Below are 23797 nucleotides of genomic sequence, written 5' to 3'. Positions count from 1 at the left end.
CATTGTTAACAGAAAACCATAAGAAGTCCCGTTTGCAGTTTGCCACAAGCCATGTGGGGGACACAGCAAACATGTGGAAGAAGGTGCTCTGGTCAGATGAGACCAAAATGGAACTTTTTGGCCAAAATGCAAAACGCTATGTGTGGCGGAAAACTAACACTGCACATCACTCTGAACACACCATCCCCACTGTCAAATATGGTGGTGGCAGCATCATGCTCTGGGGGTGCTTCTCTTCAGCAGGGACAGGGAAGCTGGACAGAGCTGATGGGAAGATGGATGGAGCCAAATACAGGGCAATCTTGGAAGAAAACCTCTTGGAGTCTGCAAAAGACCTGACTGGGGCGGAGGTTCACCTTCCAGCAGGACAACGACCCTAAACATAAAGCCAGGGCAACAATGGAATGGTTTAAAACAAAACATATCCATGTGTTAGAATGGCTCAGTCAAAGTCCAGATCTAAATCCAATCGAGAATCTGTGGCAAGATCTGAAAACTGCTGTTCACAAACGCTGTCCATCTAATCTGACTGAGCTGGAGCTGTTTTGCAAAAAAGAATGGGCAAGGATTTCAGTCTCTAGATGTGCAAAGCTGGTGGAGACATACCCTAAAAGCCTGGCAGCTGTAATTGCAGCAAAAGGTGGTTCTACAGAGTATTGACTCAGGGGGCTGAATAATTACGCACACCCCACTTTGCAGTTATTTATTTGTAAAAAAATGTTTGGAATCATGTATGATTTTCGTTCCACTTCTCACGTGTACACCACTTTGTATTGGTCTTTCACGTGGAATTCCAATAAAATTGATTCATGTTTGTGGCTGTAAAGTGACAAAATGTGGAGAAGTTCAAGGGGGCCGAATACTTTTGCAAGCCACTGCCTATGAATGCCTAATAGTTTGGCATATTGGGCATCAAACTGTTCTGTAAACCCCTGCCATTCATATTTAGAGTGTTTGATGTTGGTACATTACTATATGTGGAGTACAGAATGGGGTGAAATACAAGGTGACAATATTTAGAAATTTCATAAAAACCACTACATTTAGAATAGCTTTGTAATTTGGTAGTTTGCATTTGCTCATTTTGGTTGTCAGAATGTGTACTTTCAGAAAAATATACGGTTTAGGGTCTTATTACTGTTAGGGGGTCTTATGGCACATAATACACATACTGGGTGCTTATATTGCAGCAGTCAGTGTCAGATGTGGAAATTCACATGCATTTTCATTTGGGTGCCTCTGTACCCCATATAGTTTGGTAAATCTATCCATATTGGGCATCAAACTGTTTGGTAGGCCTGTGGCGTTCATATTTGGGATGATTTATGCTGCAACATTAAGAAATGTGCATATTGTAGATTGTAAGCTCTTTTGGGCAGGGCTCGCTTTACCTCTTGTAGTTATTGGGTTGCTTTATGTGTTACTCTGTATGTCCAATGTATGAAACCCACTTATTGTACAGCGCTGCGGAATATGTTGGTGCTTTATAAATAAATTTAAATAATAATAATATAATGGGGTAAATTGCAACCAGGTGGTGTATTTTTTAGTATTAGATATATATGCCATGGAATATGTATGCACTAACGTTCTTTTGGGGTCTCTAAACGCCAGATACTTTGGTGATCCTATGCACAATGGGCATCAAACTGTTCAGTTGACTCTTGACTTTCACATTTAGGATGTTTTTTTTCTTAGTACCAAATGCTATGCGGGAAATAAGTGGAAAATAGAAAGTGGAAACTTTGAGGCGATTTTCAGGTTATTTTGGCAAGGCCGCTAAGTTTTGGAAAGCATTGTGACCAGAGTATAAAGACATGGGTACTCATGTGAATTAACCAAATGTGTCCTTTCCAAAAATATATTGTTGGGGGGGGAAGGGTGTCAAAGTTTTTTTTGTGTGTTTTTACCCCACAAAAAATACACATTTTCAGTAGATAAAGTGATCTCTGGGGCAATATGTGTGCACTGACATCCTTTTGGGGTTATCCTATGCACAAGGGGCATAAAACTATTCAGTCCCTTGACATTTATATTTAGGATGTTTTTTCTTGGTACCTAATGCTATGTGGCAGATAATATGCTTGAAAATGGAAGCTTTAAGGCAATTTTTAGAATGCTCATAAATCTTTATAGAAACTGTAAAGTTCAGAAAAGCATTAATGTTTGGTACTTAGGAGTAAGTTTTTCTATTTCTGTGCTGACAGAAGCAGAAAGACATGGTTATCCTTTTCGGATTTGGCAGAATGTATATATTTCAAAAATGTATGGTTTCCTAGGGGAAAACCTAATGTTCCGGGATTTTTGGCTTTGCAGTTTAAAGTATGCTGTATTCTGCTGTAATGCTTTGAAAATTCGGTAATTTACTGCTAGATATTGAAGTCTGAAACTCCATAAAACTATACAAAGCTGGTATTGGCATGTTCAAGAGACAGAAGGCTTTCCGAATCAGCAGAATTTGTGTCCATAAATAATAAAATATTTTTCTTGATAAATCCCCTATCAAAATTTAGCAAATTTTTTATTTATTTGGTATTTAGAGCTCTAAATCTTGTTACAGAAGTGGAAATACACAAATACTCAGGCAGATTTAGAAAACTCAGGTTCTCCTGAAAAAAAAAACAATGTATAGTTTTCCTAGATTAACTAAAAATAATGTTTTCATATTTAAAGGCATCTAAAAGTTAGCAACATTCTGTAAGGCGTTCTTAATTTGACTGTTGGGAAATCATTATCGTTCAGATTCAGTTCTTACTCTTGCTTTGAGTATTAAATTACTACTAACATATTTAGACAATGATCCTGTCATAGCTTTCATTCGAAGGTCAATTTTACATGTGGTTTTATAATTGTTGTGTTTCCCAGATTCGCTCATCTGATTTTTTTAACCAGTCAAGGAGAATAAAAAACACACTAACCAATTCCATATAGAATATACAATATGATGATGTTGATCCAAATAATATTTTCACCTCCCAAAATTTACATACATGCAAAAGAGACAATAGCAATACTGGTAACAATGTTGACAGTTTTTTGTCATGAAAGTTAAAATACTTTGGTAGGCTAAATTAAATGGATTGTCACCATTTTTATGATGTACTTTTTTTAGTTCTAAATTACACTGTTTACATAGCAAATAAATAATAAATGTGCCTGAGTCTGAGCTTTCAGAAGGAGCCAGCGCTACACATTAGAACTGCTTTCAGGTAACCTATTGTTTCTCCTACTCCCATGTAAATGGCGGAGTCCCAAGTTGGACTTGGTTTTCTTACTATTGCGTGCTATGTTTTCTCATGACAATATTATTATATTATATATAATATAACAGGAGCAATATATTATATATATTGCTCCTGTTAAAGTTAGAGCCCTTCCCATCAATCTGCCACAAATAAATGTTAATATTAAAAGAGATTAGAGATAATATTAAAAATTTGCATGCATGCAGAGTGTAGGTTTACTTTTTACAAGGAGGAGGAAAGTTAAAAGTAGTAAAAATGATTTTAACAGCTTCTGTTAGCAGAAAACAACACCAACCTAGGGTACTTCTCAGCGAGCACCACCAAGCAATCATCTTCTTTCTTCCATTGTCACGGGCTGGCACATGCGCAGTAGAGTGAAAAACTCAGCTTTTTCCTGAAGTTCAGCTTTTCACTCACACATGCATGCCAGGCGCAATGAGGAAGAAAATTGCTTTGTGCTGCTAACACAGAAGTACCCTGGGCCGGTGAAGTTTTCTGCTAACAGGAGCACTGACTGGGTTATCAAGCGATAACCCAAGAGCAATATGTATCTCATATGTATATTATAGTTATCAAGCGAGTGATTATAATCACTGGACGGGGGCCTAACATTCTTGGCACCCCCTACTTTCCTTCTCTTTTAATTACGAATTACTACAAGCCACTGTAAAACCAATTTTCTAACTACCAATCTCAGTAATCAACATGGATCTTAAATAGTTTACATCCATACTAACAACATGGCTGGCCCCAGCCTTAAAGGAGACATATTGGATAAATGGAAAAAACCCTAATACTTTTGTAGGCAATTATGAATAATATATGGTGCTAGTTTAAACTTTGGGCTAAAAATGAATACTATCTGTAAAAACGGCCCCTTTATTGGAGATCCTACCAGTTCTCTGTCTGTGTTTTAAATGAAGGGTTGGCGTGTCATAACAGTCCCTGCCAGAAGCACAGCAGGAGAGGGGATAGCCAATCACAGCCTACTCTCACACAAGCAAAGACAGGCTTCAGTTCCCTATCAGGTCAGTCTAGCTGCTGATTGGTTCCTATTCTACAGTGCCTGTACTGACAGCCGACGGCTCCCCTGAACATCCAAAGACTTCAGCCAGCAGGAAGTGGAACAGATGGGCGGGACTTGTGGGGTTTTGGTGGAATATCTCAATAAACCAGCCCGAAACTATTTTTTTTTTTTTTTAGCACAATCCTTCTATATTTAGAGGAGTATAATTCACTGGTACATTCTTAATTTTTATATGATATGTCCCCTTTAACACACTCAATCCAGATTCATTCCAACTTGACCCACAGCAGATAACTGCATATTTATCATTGCAATCCAGCATGCTAACAGACCCAGTATCCAAGATCAAGTGTTATCCTCAACATACAGAATGCATTCAGTTCTATAAAATAGCCATACATAATTGAAACCCTCAAAAATTTTTGAGGATATCTATATGAAAGATGTTCTGTAACAAATGGCACCAGACATGACTGTGCCCTCTTCCCCTTGTTATTTGCAATTGCACTTGATCCACTAACACAAATGGTTAAAATAAACCATGCTATAATCGTATATAGATGGAGAAGACAAGGAAATATGAGATCAATTCTTGCGTGGATGACCTACTGATACAACTATTCAGCACTTTCACAAGTCTTCAAAACTTTTTTTTTTCACCAGAAATTGATTTTTTTTACATCTATCATAAAATTGTCTTTGCATGCTATTTATAATTTTGCCTTAAAAGTATTTGCTCAAAGCTTTTACATTAACCATCTGATCCCCCATGTTCCTATGGGGGGCTGTCATATTAGTCCAGCAGTTGTCCATTAGAATTAGGAGCTATAACTTACAGGTTGAGAAGGGACAATCAGGGTGGCATTTGTGCTAATAAGATCACAAAAATTATATTATTCTTGTGTTTTACAAATAGCAGAACAGACAGAAGAAATCCTTTTCCTGCAGACACTATTATTAACATTTATATGGAATTACAAATAACTCAGGAGAATTAGCACAAGCAACAAAACATCTCATGTACCATCACCCTAACTAGTTCCATCTTCTATTACCCTGGCAACCATGCCCATATATACATACTCGAGTCAAACTACCAAACTGCAATGCTTAGCTATGGGGCAGATTCATCAAAGTATGAGTTCGAATCCCAAAATGGGTAAAATTCAGATTAGATACGATAATTTCTGATGATCGGAAATGTCACGAAAATACTTACAAAGAAATCGTAATAGTCACGATAATATCGTATTGGCGATTCGAAAGTCACAACATTTTCATATCTGAACGATTGTAAACGGTGGAAAAACCTTTCTGACTTTGATCCTTTTGTGCATGTTTTTGGAAGCCTCCCATAGGACTCAATAGCACTCTGCAGCTCCAACCTGGCCCAAGGAAAGTCACAATAACGAAGCTTTAATGAATCCGAAACCTTCGTACTTGTTGGGACAAATACGATTTTGTTGCATAAAATTTGTCTCAAAGTGTGAAAAAGTTGCGCAAATTAACAAAAAAGAACAGAAAATACACACAGTATGAAAAATTACCAATTTTTTGTTTTTGAAAGCAATTGTACTTTGATAAATGTGCCCCTATGATTAGTGATTTTTACATTACTGAAATTGAACCCAAAACTTTCTGTTTACTAGAAACAGATTTGATTGCCAAGGGTCTTCTGCAAAGTTTGGAAAACAGAAAAGCCTCAGCACTTGTTTTTTTACTAGTGTGCATATGTATGTTACTATTTTTACCAGTGTGTTTTTTAAAGGAGAAGGAAAGGCTAAGTCACTTGGGTGTGCCAAAATGTTAGGCACCCCCAAGTGAATTTAATCACTTACCTTGTAACCCGGGCTGGTGCCAGTTAGTTGAAAACCGCACCGGGTACCTGCGAGCGAGCGCTTTCTCCTTCCTGCTTCGTTTTGCCTGGACACCACGACCACATTAGAGTGAAAAGCCGACTTCTCTGTTAAAGTTCGGCTTTTTCACTCTACTGCGCATGCGCGCGACGCGAATAGGAAGAAGGAAGCGCTGCAGCTACCCTGGGCTGGTGCTGTTCTCTCCTAACAGGGGCACCAGCCCAGGGTAAAAGGTAGGCGATTTAAGTCACTTGGGGGTGCCTAACATTTTGGCACCCCCAAGTGACTTTGCCTTTCCTTCTCCTTTAATTCGTTGATCCACGTCCAGTGTTTCCTCTTTAGCTGTCATTGTTGAGGAAACAAATGTTCATTTCCAATCATAAACACTGATACATGCACAGTAAGAGATTGTAAGCGACAAATGTCTGTCATTTATATCCACTGACAGATTTCATGGTCTCTCTGCAAAAATTTTCACACTGTCCTATGGATTTCAAGGACAATGTTATTGGACTTTCAGCTGATTTAATGTTTTTAATCAAGTCACCCTGAAATCAGTCATGAGATATTACTGTCTATTGTGCAAGCTAGCATTTTTTTTTTTTTCAAACTTCACACCCAGTCCCACTGTTTGTTAGATATAAATATGGCACTGGAGCAATAAGAAACAAAAACTTGCTGTTATCATTAAGTTAAAATGTTAAGTAATTTGTTGAATAAAAAAAAATAAATATATATATATATATATATTTTTTTTTTTTTTTTTTTAACTGTAATGCAATCTTTCCCAGTACTGAAACAATAATAATATACATTTAGTTGGACTGACAGCAGAATATTATGCCTACCACATGCAGAGGAAATCCAGTAACTGTAACCCTAGATCTCATCTACAAACAATATGCATACGCAGATGAATACGTTTAAAGTGTCCGTCAAGAGATTAATTTACAAGCTGGCAAGCACAGTAAAAAAGCAAACAGGGCAGCTGCTTCACAGAAGATATAAGTTATGTCATTTCACGGTACAATAATAAATGATTAATTATTATACCCACACACAGATAAAGCTACACAATCTACCATTTAACATGCCAAATCACTTACCACAGATTTATTTATTTTAAATAAATCCTCTCTATAATCTGAGTCGCTGTCATATTTTCATAATCTTCAAATAACTTATTATACAATGTTATACATACAACTGTTAACATAAGGTATATATTTTAGATGTAAGAGCCATCTGTGTATGGACTTTGCCCCTACATAGCTTTAGGTTGCATCAATCTTACCAGATTAATTAAAAAATAAAGGCAAGTGACTCCTTGATGTACATTGAAAAGAGGCAAGCATTCGGACTGCTAAGATAAACCTATTTCAACCAGAGATGACTGATTGAAAGTGGGAGTTTTAGAGCTGAAACTGCTTCCACCTCCATTCAGATTTGTGTTGCAACATCACAAATTGCTCTCATACCCTGAAAAATCTGTTATGGAATAAGTTATCAAATATGCCAGATACTGGAATGCTGGAGAAGAAATCCAATACCTATTTATCAATGAAGAATGTGGCACAACATATAGAGCACAAAGCTACTGGGTGCAAGGCAGCCCTGCCGGCACTTCCTAGCTTACACCAGCAGAGAAAAAGCTGATCTACCTCCATCTGCCCTTTCTTGAGTACTCACTGACAGGCATAGCATCAGTCTGTGCACACAGAATTTTCATCTAAAATGCATATTCACATTTTGACAGAAAATCTTCCATGTGTATGCACTGGCAGGCTGATCCCACGCCTGTCAGTGTATACTCAAAGAGTTAATGGGAGGAAATAGGCCTTTTTCTTCGCTGGTGTCTGTGACACTGCCCTAAGACAGTAACACTAACAAACGTAGGTGAACACAGAATGAATATTACTTACAGTATATGGTTGCAAGAAACGTAACAGGTTGTAAAATTATTTAGAGCAGCAAAATTAGGGACATCTAAAGGAGCACAAAACATTCTTGTATTTGTTATTTTGAAAACTAGGTATGGGATCCCTTATCCGGAAACCTGTTATCCAGAAAGCTCCAAATTACGGAAAGCCCATCTCCCACAGACTCCATTTTAATTAAATAATTCAGAATTTTAAAACAGATTTCCTTTTTCTCTGTAGTAATAAAACAGTACCTTGTAATTGATCCCAATTAAGATATAGATAATCCTTATTGGATGCAAAACAATCCTATTGGGTTTAATTAATGTTTCATTGATTTTTTTTAGTAGACTTAAGGTATGGAGATCCAAATTATGGAAAGACCCCTTATCCGGAATACCCTTGGTCCCGAGCATTCTGGATAACGGGTCCTATACCTGTACTAATATATTAAGATATGTGATTAAGTTAGTGATTTTAACATGGCTATAAATATCCTTTATCTTATGTATCCTCAAATCTTTGATTAAAACTGAAAGACCTCCATTAAAAACTAATCGGGCCACGTAGACACAGATTTATAAACATTCACATTCAAGCTTTTCCACAATTTGAAGTTTTTTTTACTTAAAACTCGCTAATTCAAATTAGGGTTTCCAAAATGTAGGGTTTCCAAAACCTAAATATTCAAGATTTACTAAGTGCAAAAAATTGTAAAAAACTCAAATGCAAAAAAAGTGATTTGTGTATTAATGTATCTCAAACATTTGAAGCAAAGTGGGCCACGGTCCGGTTAGGCACCACACCCAGGGCACATTGGCAGGCAGAGTGGCCAGACTGCTGTCGGACGATATTCGTAAGTGTAACAAAATTGTGGTGGTGGAGTAGTTCTCGCATAGTGGGTCCTGACTCAGGGCTTTCAGTGAGCCAGTCTGACACTGCATATTTTACCTTTCAGGTTTCCCTGACCAGCTCCATGTTGTGACCCCTGGTCTATAATGATCATCCTCTGCTAGAAAATACATCACTTCTAATGTTATTTTCCTACACCACGATGGCTGCAACTCAGTGGAAGAAAAATGTTGTTATACCCGAGCTGGACTAAATTTGAAAAGCAAACAGTATGGTTTTTGAGTATGCTAAATATACAGCTCTGTATATTCATCGAAGGAACCAAATAAAAAATATATAGCTTGCTAGAAGACTTAGTACTTAAATTGACTGAAGGAATTCAAAATAGCTGAGTCTGCAGAAATGTATACTAAGCACAGGTATAGGATCCGTAATCTTGAAACCCAGCCTAAATTATGAAGGCCATCTCCCATAGACTCCAATTATAATCAAATAATTCACAGTTTTAAAAATAATTTCCTTATTTATATTATCTCTGTAATAATAACACAGTACTTTGTACTTGATCCCAACTAATATAATTAATCTTTACTGAAGTCAAGACAATCCTATTGGATTTATTTAATGTATTAGTGATATTAGGTATGAAGACATAAGGTATGAAGACCCAAATTACAGAAAGATCCCTTATCTGGAAAACCCTAGGTCCCAAACATGAAAAAAGGAATTAGGCAAATAAACACTGGACACAAATTATAAAAAAAAAAAAAAAAAAGATTAAATCAAAATCCACTACAGTTTAGTCACACTTTAAGGGGGCAAAATAATATCTATGTTTATACTATGAGTTAAAGAAATAGGCTTGCACCTACGGGTGGGCGATATCGGGAGACTTCACGGTAATTTGATCGTTTGGCATAATGACGGGCAAATTCGGTCCGGGGACCGCATCAATGAGCCGATGCGGTTCCCGATCCGACTAGATTTTCTAACCTGCCCGATCGAGATCTGGCTGATTTAAGGCCAGATATCGGTCGGGCAGGCCCGTGAGGAGTGCCCATATATGGGACCGATATCGGCAGCTACTATCGGCCCGTGTATGGGGACCTTTAGGCTAGGAAATCATTTCACAATGATGTGGTCCCTCCCTACTTGCCTACCTGGACATAGTTACATAGGGTTGAAAAAAGACCATTGTCCATCAAGTTCAACCCATCCGAGTAAACCCAGCACACAACCTATACTAACCAATCTATACACTCACATACATAAACTATATATACAACCAGTAATACTAACTGTAGATATTAGTATCACAATAGCCTTGGATATTCTGCTTGTTCAAAAACTCATCCAGGCCCCTCTTAAAGGCATTAACAGAGTCTGCCATTACCACATCTCTAGGAAGGGCATTCCACAGCCTCACTGCCCTCACCGTGAAAAACCACCTACGCTGCTTCAAATGGAAGTTCTGTTCCTCTAATCTATAGGGGTGACCTCTGGTGCGCGGATTGTTTTTATGGGAAAAAAGAACATCCCCCATCTGCCTATAATCCCCTCTAATGTACTTGTACAGAGTAATCATGTCCCCTCGCAAGCACCTCTTTTCCAGAGAAAACAACCCCAACCTCGACAGTCTAACCTCATAGTTTAACTCTTCCATCCCCTTAACCAGTTTAGTTGCACGTCTCTGCACTCTCTCCAGCTCATTAATATCCTTCTTAAGGACTGGAGCCCAAAACTGCACTGCATACTCAAGGTGAGGCCTTACCAGGGACCTATAAAGAGGCAAAAATATGTTTTCATCCCTTGAGTCAATGCCCTTTTTTATACAAGACAGCACTTTATTTGCTGTAGTAGCCACAGAATGACACTGCCTGGAATTAGACAACTTGTGATCTACAAAGATCCTAGATCCTTCTCCATTAAGGATAACCCCAACACACTACCATTCAGTAGATAGTTCGCGTTTATATTATTTCTACCAAAGTGCATAACTTTGCACTTGTCCACATTGAACCTCATTTTCCAGTTTGCTGCCCAGTTTTCCAATTTTGTCAAATCGCTCTGCAAAGCGGCAGCATCCTGCATGGAACTTATAGTTTTGCACAGTTTAGTGTCATCAGCAAAAATAGAAACATTACTCTCTATGCCCACCTCCAGGTCATTAATAAACAAGTTAAAAAGCAAAAGACCAAGGACTGACCCCTGCGGTACTCCACTAACCACACTGGTCCAATTAGAAAATGTTCCATTTACCACCACTCTTTGTAATCTATCCTTCAGCCAGTTCTCTATCCAATTACAAATATTATGTTCTAGGCCAATATTCCTCAATTTGATCATTAACCTTCTGTGAGGTACTGTATCAAACGCTTTAGCAAAATCTAAGTAGATGACATCAACTGCCATTCCAGCATCAAGGTTCCTGCTCACCTCCTCATAAAAGGCAACTAAATTAGTCTGGCAAGATCTGTTACGCATAAAACCATGCTGGCACAAACTAATAGTATTGTGAACTGCAATGTATTCAACTATCCTATCCCTTATTACCCCTTCCAGAAGCTTTCCTACTACTGATGTCAGACTAACAGGCCTATAGTTTTCAGGCTGAGAACGAGATCCCTTTTTAAATAACGACAGTAAACAAATATACTTATATTATTAATAATATAATAACCGTCTACTCTAATAATATATAAGCTAGGTTAAAATCAAGCAATTATCCCAACACCCCATACAAGTTGCTAATTCTCTTCAGACAATTACAGTGTCTCTGTGTTAAGGCCCCCATACACGGGCCAATAGAAGCTACCGATATCGGTTCCTTGGACCGACTCGGCAGCTTATCTGCCCGTGTAGGGGCAGAAACGAGCGGGCTGGCCGACCGATATCTGGCCTGAAATTGGCCAGATATCGATCGGCCAGGTTAAAAGATTCAGTCGGATCGGGGGCCGCATCGGCTCGATGATGTGGTCCCCAAACAGACTGCCCCATTGCTGCCTACATAATCCGGTCGTTTGGCCACAGGGCCAAACGATTGGATTATTTTTTTTTTAACTTTAAGTTCCCCGATATCGCCCACCCGTAGGTGGGGATATCGGGGGAAGATCCACTCGCTTGGCGATCTCGCCAAGCGAGCGGATCTTACCATGTATGGGGACCTTTAATGCTATTTCAGAAGGTTTATCAGTGATGACAACTAATGCTAATCTAGTAAACTGTGTCTCTATGGGTTAGGGGCTAGGTTAGGTTAGGGTGTTGGGGCTAAACTGAACTAAAACAATGTATTGATGGAACACATGTAAAGAGAATCAGTAACTCAATCAAAAGTAAACCTTCTATAAAATTCTCTTCATTGCACTCTAAAAATCTCTAAAGCAGGCAGCCCAAACTAATGCAGGAAACATCAATGAGAAGCCTAATTGCCAGCTCTATGTCAGGTACCTTGCTGTTATGTACACAAGAAGATGAATGATTGCTAACATTATACTGTAAGCAAACATCACACAGTACATAGTATTGTTCAACTGATGGCACGCGCTATGTTTAGTCCCTTGTGCTTAATCTCCTTCAGCACAGATGACAAAACGTCAAAAAATACATTTGCATTGGTGTCAGTGTGATGTTTGCTGGTGGCAATACCTCTAAGGGCTCTGGCACACGGGGAGATTAGTCGCCCGCGACAAAACTCCCTGTTCGCGGGCGACTAATCTCCCCGAGTTGCCTTCACCTGCCATCCCACCGGCAAAAATCTAAGTCGCCGGTGGGATGGCACACGCGGCGCGATTTCGCGCAAATCGCCGAAAAAGCCTTGCTAAATCGCGCCGCCACGTGTGCCATCCCACCGGCGATGGCAGGGGAAGGCAACTCGGGGAGATTAGTCGCCTGCGAACAGGGAGTTTTGGCGCGGGCGACTAATCTCCCCGTGTGCCAGAGCCCTAAATCTCACACTTGCCAAAAAATGCCCTCTCCTGTGTTTTCCTGCATTTAAGCAATTCAAAAGTTTTACTACTAGCGAGTTACACTGACAACATTGCAATTATTGCCTGTGCTGCAGGACGACAAAACATAGCATGTGCCATTATCCTTATTATGTGATTAAGGATTCCAGCAATGATCACTTAGCACAAAGAAAGCATGGTAGGGTTCCTGTTGTATTAGTGGGACACTGGTCCTGGAAAGCTAGGAAAAAGATTTATTCTATCTATTCAGTCTTTTCTCAAGAAAAAAAAAATTCTAAATAAGATAATTTCTCACCCAAAACAGTGGCAAAATTCGAATTCACTCTCTCATCATATTGTGCATTGACTTCCTCAGCGGCCACTCCTCCTCTGCTTTTTACTACCTTTCAGAATAAAATTCAAACTAGTGACCCTGATATTCAAAGCAGTTTATAACTCATCAAACCGCATTTTACACTCCTTTACTGACCTGATCCTCAATTCCTCTCTTATTACCATCTCAGACACTCACATTCAAGACTGCATCCATGTCTCTGGAATTTGCTCCCATGTTCTCCCTGACTTTATCCCAATATCTCTGATCTTTGAAAACACATCTTTACGAAGAATGGAGGTAAACAGAAAATTTACTAAATTAGACCAGAGTTTGTGGAGTACCATATGGGTGTGGCCTTGGACCTTTGCTTTTTTTAACCAGGACGTATGAAGTTGGAGAACAGGGCTGCAAACTAGCAAATGAAAATCAATGATAATAAGTGCAAGGTTATAATGAGAGTTATACGGATCCAGTCCGTAAAAAAGGATATAAAAGGGCAAGGAAAGGCAAAGTCACTTGGGGGTGCCAAAATGTTAGGCACCCCTAAGTGACTTTAATCGCTTACCTTGTACCCCAGGCTGGTGCCCCTGTTAGGAGAAAACAGCACCGGGGTACCTGGAGCGTAGTGCTTCCTCCTTCCAGCTTCGTTCTTGGAACAACTAAGGACAGGCGCATGCGCAGTAGAATGAAAAGCCGACATCTCTGTTAAAGTGCGAACCCGGAAGTAGGAAGCGCTGCAGGTACCCCGGGTTGGTGCTGTTCTCTCCGTACAGGGGCACCAGCCCGGGGTAAAAGGTAAGCGATTAAAGTCACTTGGGAGTGCCTAACATTTTGGCACCCCCAAGTGACTTTGCCTTTCCTTCTCCTTAATTAAGCTTAAGAGAGTGCAAAAACATGCAACTGAACTGCTAAAATGGATGAAGAATTAATACTATGAGGAAAGACTGTCAAGGCTGCGGTTGTTTCAGGACAATACAAACAAATAGCGGGGGATTTTTCTTGTAGAAAAGATTAACAGACCAGAGGCCTGCCCTTTAGATTAGAGGAACAGAACTTTCATTTGCAGCAATGTAGGTGAGGACAGTGAAGGTTGTGGAACGCCCTGCCCAGTGATGTTGTAATGGCAGATTCTGTTAACAACATTAAGAGTGGCTTGGTTGATTTCTTGAACAAGCATAACATTCAAAGCTATTGTGAACATCTACAGTTAGTATAGGTATTGGTTTATATGTGAGTGTATTATTATTATTATTAACATTTATTTATAAAGCGCCAACATATTCTGCAGCGCTGCAGACTGTTAAGTTGCTCATAATTCTTTCTAATTAGGCTTTTTTTTTTTAAGTTTCTTTAAGTACATTTTAGGCAAATTAGAGAAAAGGTCCCCATAATTAAGGATAATTATAAGGCTTGTGCTCATTCTACTTATGTACAGCATTGGATATACTGTGCTGAAAAAATATACATGATAAAGACATACCTACATGTCCACAAGGTGCTTTTTTTATTTTATGAAAATATAGAGAACCCTAAGGACTAACCATGTTAACACATCTGTATAAATTATTTCTGGATTTTACTGTTCCTGTTCTCTTTTCCTGTAAAATTAAAAATAATATTTCTATAAAGAATTAAAAAGAAAATGTTTACTCTGATCAATGTCATTAAAGAGCTCTAAATGGAATACATTATGTAAAATGCTTACAACTAGGTATTACTTTTACAGACGCTTTTGCCCAATTCAACTCATGCTAGTAAATCTCAGGTCACAGACCTTTCTATAGCACACACTAGACATGAAATCTTTCATTCACACATTTAGTACTTCACACGTCTTTATGCAATATAGAACTACTTTGATTTTATCCTACAAAGAGCCAAAAGAAAAAAAATGATTCTCTAAATTAATTTAGAAAAAATACAAATAGTATAGTAGAAGTGAAATACATTTTAAAGGGGATGCTTTCTTGTTTTTTTTTTCAATCATTTATAATGTTTAGACGCAGTTTAATCTCTTAATAATGGAAAGGGAGAGAAAGTGGTGAAGCTAGAAGCTTTTAGCAAGGGCCAAGGAACCAAAGGACTTGAGAAAACAATTCATCTTGTCAGAATCTGTCAAAACAGTCACCATTCACAGATCAAAGGAAAGTCAACTATTTTCCCAGATCTCTTATGTGTAAATCAGATAGACACAAATGAGACAAGATATAAAAACATGTTATTTACTGCTTAGGGTAATGTCTCAAGGAGAGATTAGTCGCCTGCGAGAGATCTCTGCTACCGCAGGCGACTAATCTCTCTGAAATGCCTTTCCACTGGCAACAAAGGGAATCGCCAGTGGAAAGGCCTACGCATTTCTTCAGTATTCCAAAGTGCTGCAAAGTTTTCTCCTGCAGACAATGGAACACATAGGAAATCCAGGGCAGTTAATAGCCTCATGGGCAGGAAACTGCTGAAAATTGCAACAGCATTTTTTTTCAAGCAATTTTTTAAATGTGATTTTTTGATTGTATCTAAAACAGAAATAGAAAGGTTGTAAAGCTATTATTAAATGGGTGGTTCACCTTTAATTTATTTTTTAGTAAATTTAAGTAACTTATAGTTTTTGAAATATTTGCCCTCCTCTTCTGACTCTTTCCAGGTTTCAAATGGGTGTCATAGCCTCAATGGGCAAAAGTTTTTTGGCTGTAATTTATTGTTACTTGTTATTACTTATTTTTCTAATCAGGTCCTCTCCTATAAATATATCAGTTTATAAATATATCCTATAAGTATATCATGGAGAGAGAGAGAAATCTATTTCTCACTAATTGTGAAATGAATAATTATATTATTAAAAGAGATACAGGTATCAGACCCCTTATATGGAAACCCATTATCCAGAAAGTTCTGAATTATGGAAAGGCCATCTCCCATAGACTCCATTTTAATGAAAAAAATAATATTTTTCTCTGTAATAATAAAACAGTACCTTGTACTTGATCCCAACTAAGGTATTATTAATCCTTATCAGAACCAAAACAATCCTACTGGATTTAATTACTGTTTAACTAATTTTTTTTAGTAGACTTAAGGTAGGAGATCCAAATTACGGAAAGACCCCTTATCCAGAATGCTCGTCAAACAAAACGTGGGGTCCAGGTGCTCATGTCTCAGACTTTCAGCAAAAGCTGATGAACCAGGAACAAAAAAAGTGAGCAGACACTAAAAAAATCTCTTGTAAACAGGCACAGTAAAAGCAAGGATAGTTTAATCGCATTTAAAGTAAGGTACACACAGCCTAGGCATTAGCATGTGACTCACTGTATGTAAGTGAGTGCGTATACACTTTAGAATTACTGCTAGCTCACATAAAATGCTAATACTAGGGTTCGCTCTTGCCCATTATGCCTTGTACTTTGCACTTATGCCCAATTCATTAGTGTAGGTAGAAAGGACATTCTGTGCTTAGCACAAGTCATAAGAAGTGTGTATGGAAGAAAAGTTTGTAAATTAGCCCTTTTTTTGCATTTTCTTGTATTAGGGCCCCAAAAAATCAGTTTGTGATGCCAGTCCTACCGCCATACAGGAATATAACGGGTGGCTTTCATGCCATCTATTAAACCAAGGCAAAATTTTATACACCACACTTTAATAACTAAGGTAGCCCAAATGCGTTTGTAATAATTTCACCACTAAAAAACCTTGTATGTGTCTGTGGTAATCCTGGTCGCAGTTCTGGCAATTTCTACTTGTCTGTCACCACAACTCAAAAAACAATTGCTCTAAGAATAACAATAAAAATCTGGCGGAGTCATTTGTGCAACCCGTATAGAACACATCAGCCTATTTCTTGCTTTCGGTGTCCACGCCAAACCTTTCACATCTTGTTTTTTCTCACCACTGCACAGTTGTGATGTTCATTGTTACAAGCCGATGAGAATGAGATCATGCCTACTGCCTTGGCTCTAATCCCCTCCAGCAGTACGCAGACAGCGCGGGCATTACACTTGGTGTGACAGTGTAACCAAACGAGACAATGAAACTGCAATGAACATGATCTCGGAGGGCAAGTGCGATTTATCCACCAAGGGTTCTCTTATGTGAATAATAACTACCTCCTTTGCTAGTATAACAATCTGCTGTGTGTTTGCAAGCACCATGATGAAATGGTTTCATATAAATAAAGGAGCACGTTATTCTATGCTTCCAAACACTGGCAAGAGGAAATGGATATTTTTGCACTGTACAGAAATTAAATTGTATTGACACCAGTGGAAATAACAAAGCTAAGGGAGACCCTTAGGCCTTAATAATCTTAATTATAATTTCATTCACTTTTCCATTTTCTATAGCTGTTCTGTGAACTATATTGCTACTGCAAAACAGTTCTCTAATTCCATAATTAGTCAGCCCCTTTAATATAAGCATAGTCTTCCTTTCAGAGCCCAGTTAGTCCCTGGTCCTCTGAGAAACAACCTGGTTTACTAGGAGTGCATGCTAAATAATGAACTGCAACCCCGGGTCCTGCATTGGCCAAGTGATTAAGTGAGGGGAACATCAGGGGCCCTAAAGGTAAACTAGAAGGTTTTAATTGGAAAGAAAGGGGGGCGGTACACATAAACAGTCCGGGTATTTCAGTACTTATCCTCTTTTCACTGGATAGTCTGTACCTCTGCAGCAAGTTGATATACAGTACACAGAATATTTCCCGTTTAGGTGTGCATATGGATCATTCTGTTTTTGGTGCTCAGTGATAACACATCCACTGTGCCCACAAAACAATTGGCCAATATGTTTGAATTATTATAGAAACTGTTGCATTGTTCCTTCACTTAGGGCCCATTTGGCCTAGCCGCTTTCTCTGAAGGTCGAGAAAAGTGATCCGCTGCCCCCAAAATCCACTCTAACCGGATGATCCCAAGGCTTTTCGTGCACACATACAAGTGGAAGAAAGCAGCTAATTGGCAGCAGAGAATACAACCCATGTGCTAATTATTAGCCTAATGATATCAACATTTATTGTTTGATCCTTTCTATTGCATTTTAGATACAATGAATTTTCTTTCTTCTTGTCCCCCTTTTAAATATTTTCATCTAAACTTTATTCTAAATTTTTTACCCCACGCTAAAGTTTACATAAACTCCATGGTACTTCAGGCTGTTGCTCAACTGGAATTTTTCCACTGGTGGAGAAACACTTGTTATCACTTGGGCTGCCTAGCATTAAAGTGAATAACAACAGAGTTACCAGTAAGTCAACCCAAACTTTGATGTGAAATCTAGTGGTTGGGCATTGTAGGCAGTTAATTTAGGCAGGGTTGTCCCCATTCTATTTAGACAGTCTGATTTTTATGTTCTGTCTGCTAAAAAACTGCCTGTTTGAGATTCAGAGTTCTAAAACCTGGGCAAAACAATGCTAATTGGATCCTTTAACTGGGCCAATTGTCCAATAAGTTATGCTTACTGGTGTCATTACCCTGTCCCTAAATATCCTAACCCCAACCCTGGACATAACTAAACTCACCCAAAAATAATAAAGGTGGTAACCTAAAAGTTAGGTGATGCAGAAAGAAGGCCTCTTGACAAATTTGTAGCATTTAAGCCCAGGGTAATGGCCATTTACTGACATTTACTAAATATGCTTGGTGCAGTAACCCACAACAACCAAAGAGCAATTGGCTTTTATCAAGTTACTGCATCAAGATTAATGTACTTTCAGCTTTAAATATACACAAAAAAAAAAAAAAAATATATATATATATATACACACACACACACACACACACACACACACAGATTGGCTAATTAAAAATAAACAAGGCTGTGTGGCAGAGTGTTAACAGGTGTAACCAGTAGATATATAATACAATATACAAAAACCCACAATAGGGTAAAAACCTGTATTGCTAAATATATATTCTTAAAGGTGAACACAAATTGGGATACTAATAAAAAGCGTACCAAATATGAAAAGAGACCCGGGTGTAAATATCCCGAGCCAATCTCCAGTGCATTAGATCCCAATTGATCATAAACGATTTAACCAGTCAAACAGTATCCATCTGAAAACAAAAGAAGCTCACCCGAGTCCAAAAGTGGTCTGGGTGCTCAAGGCCCCGAACCCGTAGTCGAAGGGGAGAAAATCACAGTACTGTAGAAGGAACTTCAAGCACAACCGGACACAGGAGTCTGCTAAAAGGCGATTTTTATTCTTCCATTTAAAATCAGAGTGCCTGACGCGTTTCGTGCGCGTGCGCACTTAATCATAGGCCAATCATAGCAGACTCCTGTGTCTGGTTGTGCTTGAAGTTCCTTCTACAGTAACCAGTAGATATAGATTCCTATAATATTCATATGAATGGTCAGTAGTGTAAATTATTACACCAAGCAGTTAGTATATATATGATTGCTGAAATGATCCACTTGCTCCTAAGCGTTAGGAATTTGTATGTGTATGGTGCAGGACTCAAATGTGGAATATTTTGAAGGGCAAAAACAGACATAATTTTAGTGAGCAGGTCTGGACCCAGCAAATGCATTAGTACTTACAAGCAAAGCACGAAAAATTGCAAAAAACATGTTCTTATACGTTCCTGCTTAACATTCATCATGGTAAATTGACTCTATTGCAAGAAATAGCATTTAAAAAGGATGTCTGCTTTTTGCTTGCAATTACTGCATCTGTGGGGGTGAAAGGAGCAAAACATTTCCTACAATGGAAAGTGTAAAAAGAAAGCTTTATTTATAACATTGTACACATCAATTTGATCAAATGTGCTTATCTTAGATAAGCAAATGGTGGGTGGAATGTAAAACCACACTCATAAAGAGGTGCCATATGACTCTTGTGCATTTCTTCTAGTGTTGGTTTACTAAAGCACAGAGCATGAGGTCTGTTTACTTGCTATACCTATCATGAGATTACAATTCAATCACTCAGAATCCTTTTCACATTTTAAAACCAGAAAATATATACTTACACACAATATATTTTATATCATGCACATTGTGCATCCACAGGTGGTATAGATTAGCTGAATGTTCACATTGTAAAGTAACTGACATAAATACTGTAGTTCTATCAAATTGTTCAAATCATACAAGAGATTTACATATGCCACACAAAGCTTGCACGAGCCACATGGCTGTAAATCACGGAATGTACATACACACAGTACTACACATTTTGTATTTTAATACATGTAGTCTGGTATGTCTGAAATCAAATTTGTATGTGTTTTAGATGCTGGGCAATAAGAAACCATGATTATGGCACAGAGTATTTTTGGTGCTTCAGCCACTAAGCCACTTTAACTGCAATCATGTCTCTACATGCACGAGGGAGATGCAGTTCACTGACTGCGGACAATTGGCTATCCCCGGCCTATTGCTAAGAACAGTGCTATCCCACTCATGGTTTAGCTGCATCTCTCCATCAGACTCACATAGCGATTTATACATGACATTGCAGCTTTCGGTCTGTGTAGCATTCTGCACAACACTGGATGTTTTTAAATTGCTACATGCCAATCATATTTTCCTTTATTTATGTGACTTATTCAGTTCATTTTCTCTCTGTAGGGCTTGAGTTATCAAGTTAGGAAGTTCTTAAAATGGGTCACTATGATCCCCTTTAGGGTGAAGACACCTGGAGCTACTAGTAGCAGCTACAAAAACAGACAATGCTGATAATTTACTGATAATTGTCTCTACGTGTATTTTAGCAGAGGCAATTCTCAGTCTTGTATATGGCAGGGTATTTTCTGGCATTCTGTAGCCATGACAAGTAGCTGCTACTAAGTAGCTAAATGTGTCTTTGCTCTTGATGCTATGAAAATGCAAGTAACAGACACTAAGTGGCTGATTATATGATCATTTAATCCAGGGTTTCAGCTAAAACAAAGTCAGAAAATACTAGTAAGTTGTTTTATTATCTGGTATCTACTGTTTTTTTCCCATTGTGCAGGGTTTTTCTTTGCACAATCAATTGTTTTTAAAAAAAACTTGCTTATTCATAAAATGATTACATTTATAATTATATATATAGATATAGATATATAGATTATATCTATAAAGAGTGTAGTCGCACAGCTGACTCTGAAATTCACCCACTTTCTATTTATTACTAAGGGATTTTTAGAAATGTATTTATCAAATAATTATTCCTATGGGATTTTTAGAAGCATGTTTATCAGAGGGTGAAAGTTAGAGTCCATCATTTGATAAATATGTTTCTAAAAATCCCTCAGGAATAAATAGAAAGTGGGTGAATTTTTCTGTGGTTAGCTCTAATCTCACATTTTGATAAATCTCCCTCTAAGTCTTAGGATGATAAATCATGGGTGCTCAGCAGCTGGCTAAAAGCACCAACTGGAAAAAAATACCAGCCTTCCTATATTTTTTTTATCTATTGTCCCTATTAATATTACAATCATAAAGGATCAATTTTACCCGCAAGGTGGCAACCCTACATGTAAACCAGCTGAAAAGCATGTATCATTAGCTTTAAGATGACTACAAAAAATCCAACACTGTCTTTGATTAAGCCACTCCAAGCCAAGCCCTCCAATACTGGGTTGGAGATCAGTCATTTATCTATTGCCCTGGTTTGAAAATTATACCATCTAAGAAGTCTTTATTGGGTTGAAGTGTCTGCATAGGCCCCTAGGGTGATTCTTCTGTTAGCCAGGAAGAAAAAATAAAATCAGAACAAATATGGGTCACTCAATATTCCCAAAATCAGGCAAAAGTCAACTCATTTAGTAACCTTGTTAAACAAGTGGATCTTTGTGCACATGGCTATCTTAGGCCATTTAATACTAAGAGAACTAACATTACAGGAAATGATATAATGATATATGCACTTTTTTCACCTGCACGTTGAACAAGTAAAGCAAGTCAACATACTGTACAACAGAATTCCCATTTAAGAGTCAGGCAAAACATGTTTTAATCAATCCAACACTGGTTACACTGTCAGTATTGCACACATATCTATTAGTTGAGTGCACAATGAAAACAAAATCAAGATGTATATGCTACACCTCCGCTGTCCAACTGGAAGCCCACAAGCCAGATGTAGATCTCCAAGTCTTTTTCATGGCCCCCAGCAGGCTCATGGACTCCAAAGACTTTATATGACATCATCATTTCAGCAAAGTCCAGCCCCTGTACATGTGGTTTACTGGATAATTAGCCAACTACATGCAATAGGTTGAGCAAGCATTGAGCTACACTATCCACAAATTACAGATTTGCTAATAAACTGGATCAAATAATGTACAAACTGTACACTACCAACACACTAAAATGATAATAAGAATGAGTGCAAGCTCCTTGGAACACAGAATCTAATATTGAACTTGAATTGTTTACATATGTCCTTGTCTGGGGCTACATCCTCTGCTTATAAATGGTCGGCCCTCAACCTTTTGTTTAGCCATAGTTCCAAGAAACCCCACCAGCCAAAGCATACTGGGGGATGCTGGGAGTTGTAGTGAAACCCCAGCATGAGGGCAGCAGGCTGGACAACCATGACTGACTGAATGCAGAAAAGATTCCATTATCTACACTGAGTGAAGCTTGGTGTGTGTAACATGGTTCCCTCCCTAATGTACAGCACATCTGTATATGAAAGTCCTAGCCTGGCTAGTAGGATGGTAGCCCATCTGGCCAGCTGTAGGCTGCACAACACGATGTAGTGGGAGCTGATGTACCCTTACATTTGTATATAGGTTATGGGTCACATAGACACATCTATACACTGCATTCCCAATCTTTGGCACATGTAACACCTATACATCCTGTTGTGCCCTTTGTACAGCCAGTTTTATATGGGAGACCAATCATTTGTATGAAAGCACAGACAAATCATTACCTGCCCCCAATCCCGGTGCCGAACAAAGTGTGGGTGCAACACACGAACCCAGCTCTTCCTGACCTCCTCCTCCTCCTCTTCTTCCTCCTTCAACTGTCTCCCTGGGGCGGGGGGTCCTCTTTTCACACCTCTTCGGGGTCCGGACACACATCCACAGTCACCCCGGACCCCAAGGCACCTGTGTAGGTAAGTGCGTAGGGCTAGTCGTCAAGAAATATTAAGCCAAACGCCCCGCTTACATATGGTAAATCCCCTATTTCTCAGCAGCTCTCCCCCTACATCCAGAGCACAGGCTCCTATTTTAGCACGGACACGCGCAAAAGGGGCGGGTATTAGTACGGTATGTATGTCGCCGCCCTCTCTGGCTGCCTCTTCAGAACAACTCCTAGCGGCTCCGCCCACCGCCGTCGATGGACCCGCCCCAAGGAGTGCAGGAGCGCGCAAATAGAGTGTGATGTAAAGAGGGAGAAAAGAGGCCGTGAGGGAGGGGGCGAGCACATGGAGTCAGTGTTTCAGTGCGCGCTCCCGACACCGCTTGGCAGAAAATAGAAAACGTAGGGCTGCAATAACTTCAAGGGGTATATAAAGCTGAGCTGTGTGTTACTCAGCAATGATGTAGAAGTTACAGGGTTCCTCTGCTGTGTCAGCAGGTCCTTCATATTCTATGTGGCTGCGGCTATGGAGTGCTGAGCAGTATGCGCCGTGCCAAGGCATACACAGTGCTGGTTGCCCAGACGAGTGCAAATGTGGCCCTGAAT

The 23797-nt window shown here is 38.9% G+C and overlaps 1 protein-coding gene across 1 annotated transcript in view; it reads right to left on the bottom strand.

Annotated features, from left to right (window-relative positions):
• The window catches only part of ube2e2 (ubiquitin conjugating enzyme E2E 2), a 131338-nt gene extending 107984 nt beyond the window's left edge, over positions 1 to 23354 (bottom strand). The window contains 1 exon segment of the mRNA NM_001126511.1: positions 23040 to 23354. The gene's annotated coding sequence lies outside the window, so the exon portion shown is untranslated.
• Between the last annotated feature and the right edge of the window lie 443 nt (positions 23355 to 23797).

The sequence above is a fragment of the Xenopus tropicalis genome, chromosome 6 (assembly GCF_000004195.4).
Source record: "Xenopus tropicalis strain Nigerian chromosome 6, UCB_Xtro_10.0, whole genome shotgun sequence".
Classification (NCBI taxonomy): Eukaryota; Metazoa; Chordata; class Amphibia; order Anura; family Pipidae; genus Xenopus; species Xenopus tropicalis.
This window is presented reverse-complemented; position numbering and strand designations above follow the sequence as displayed.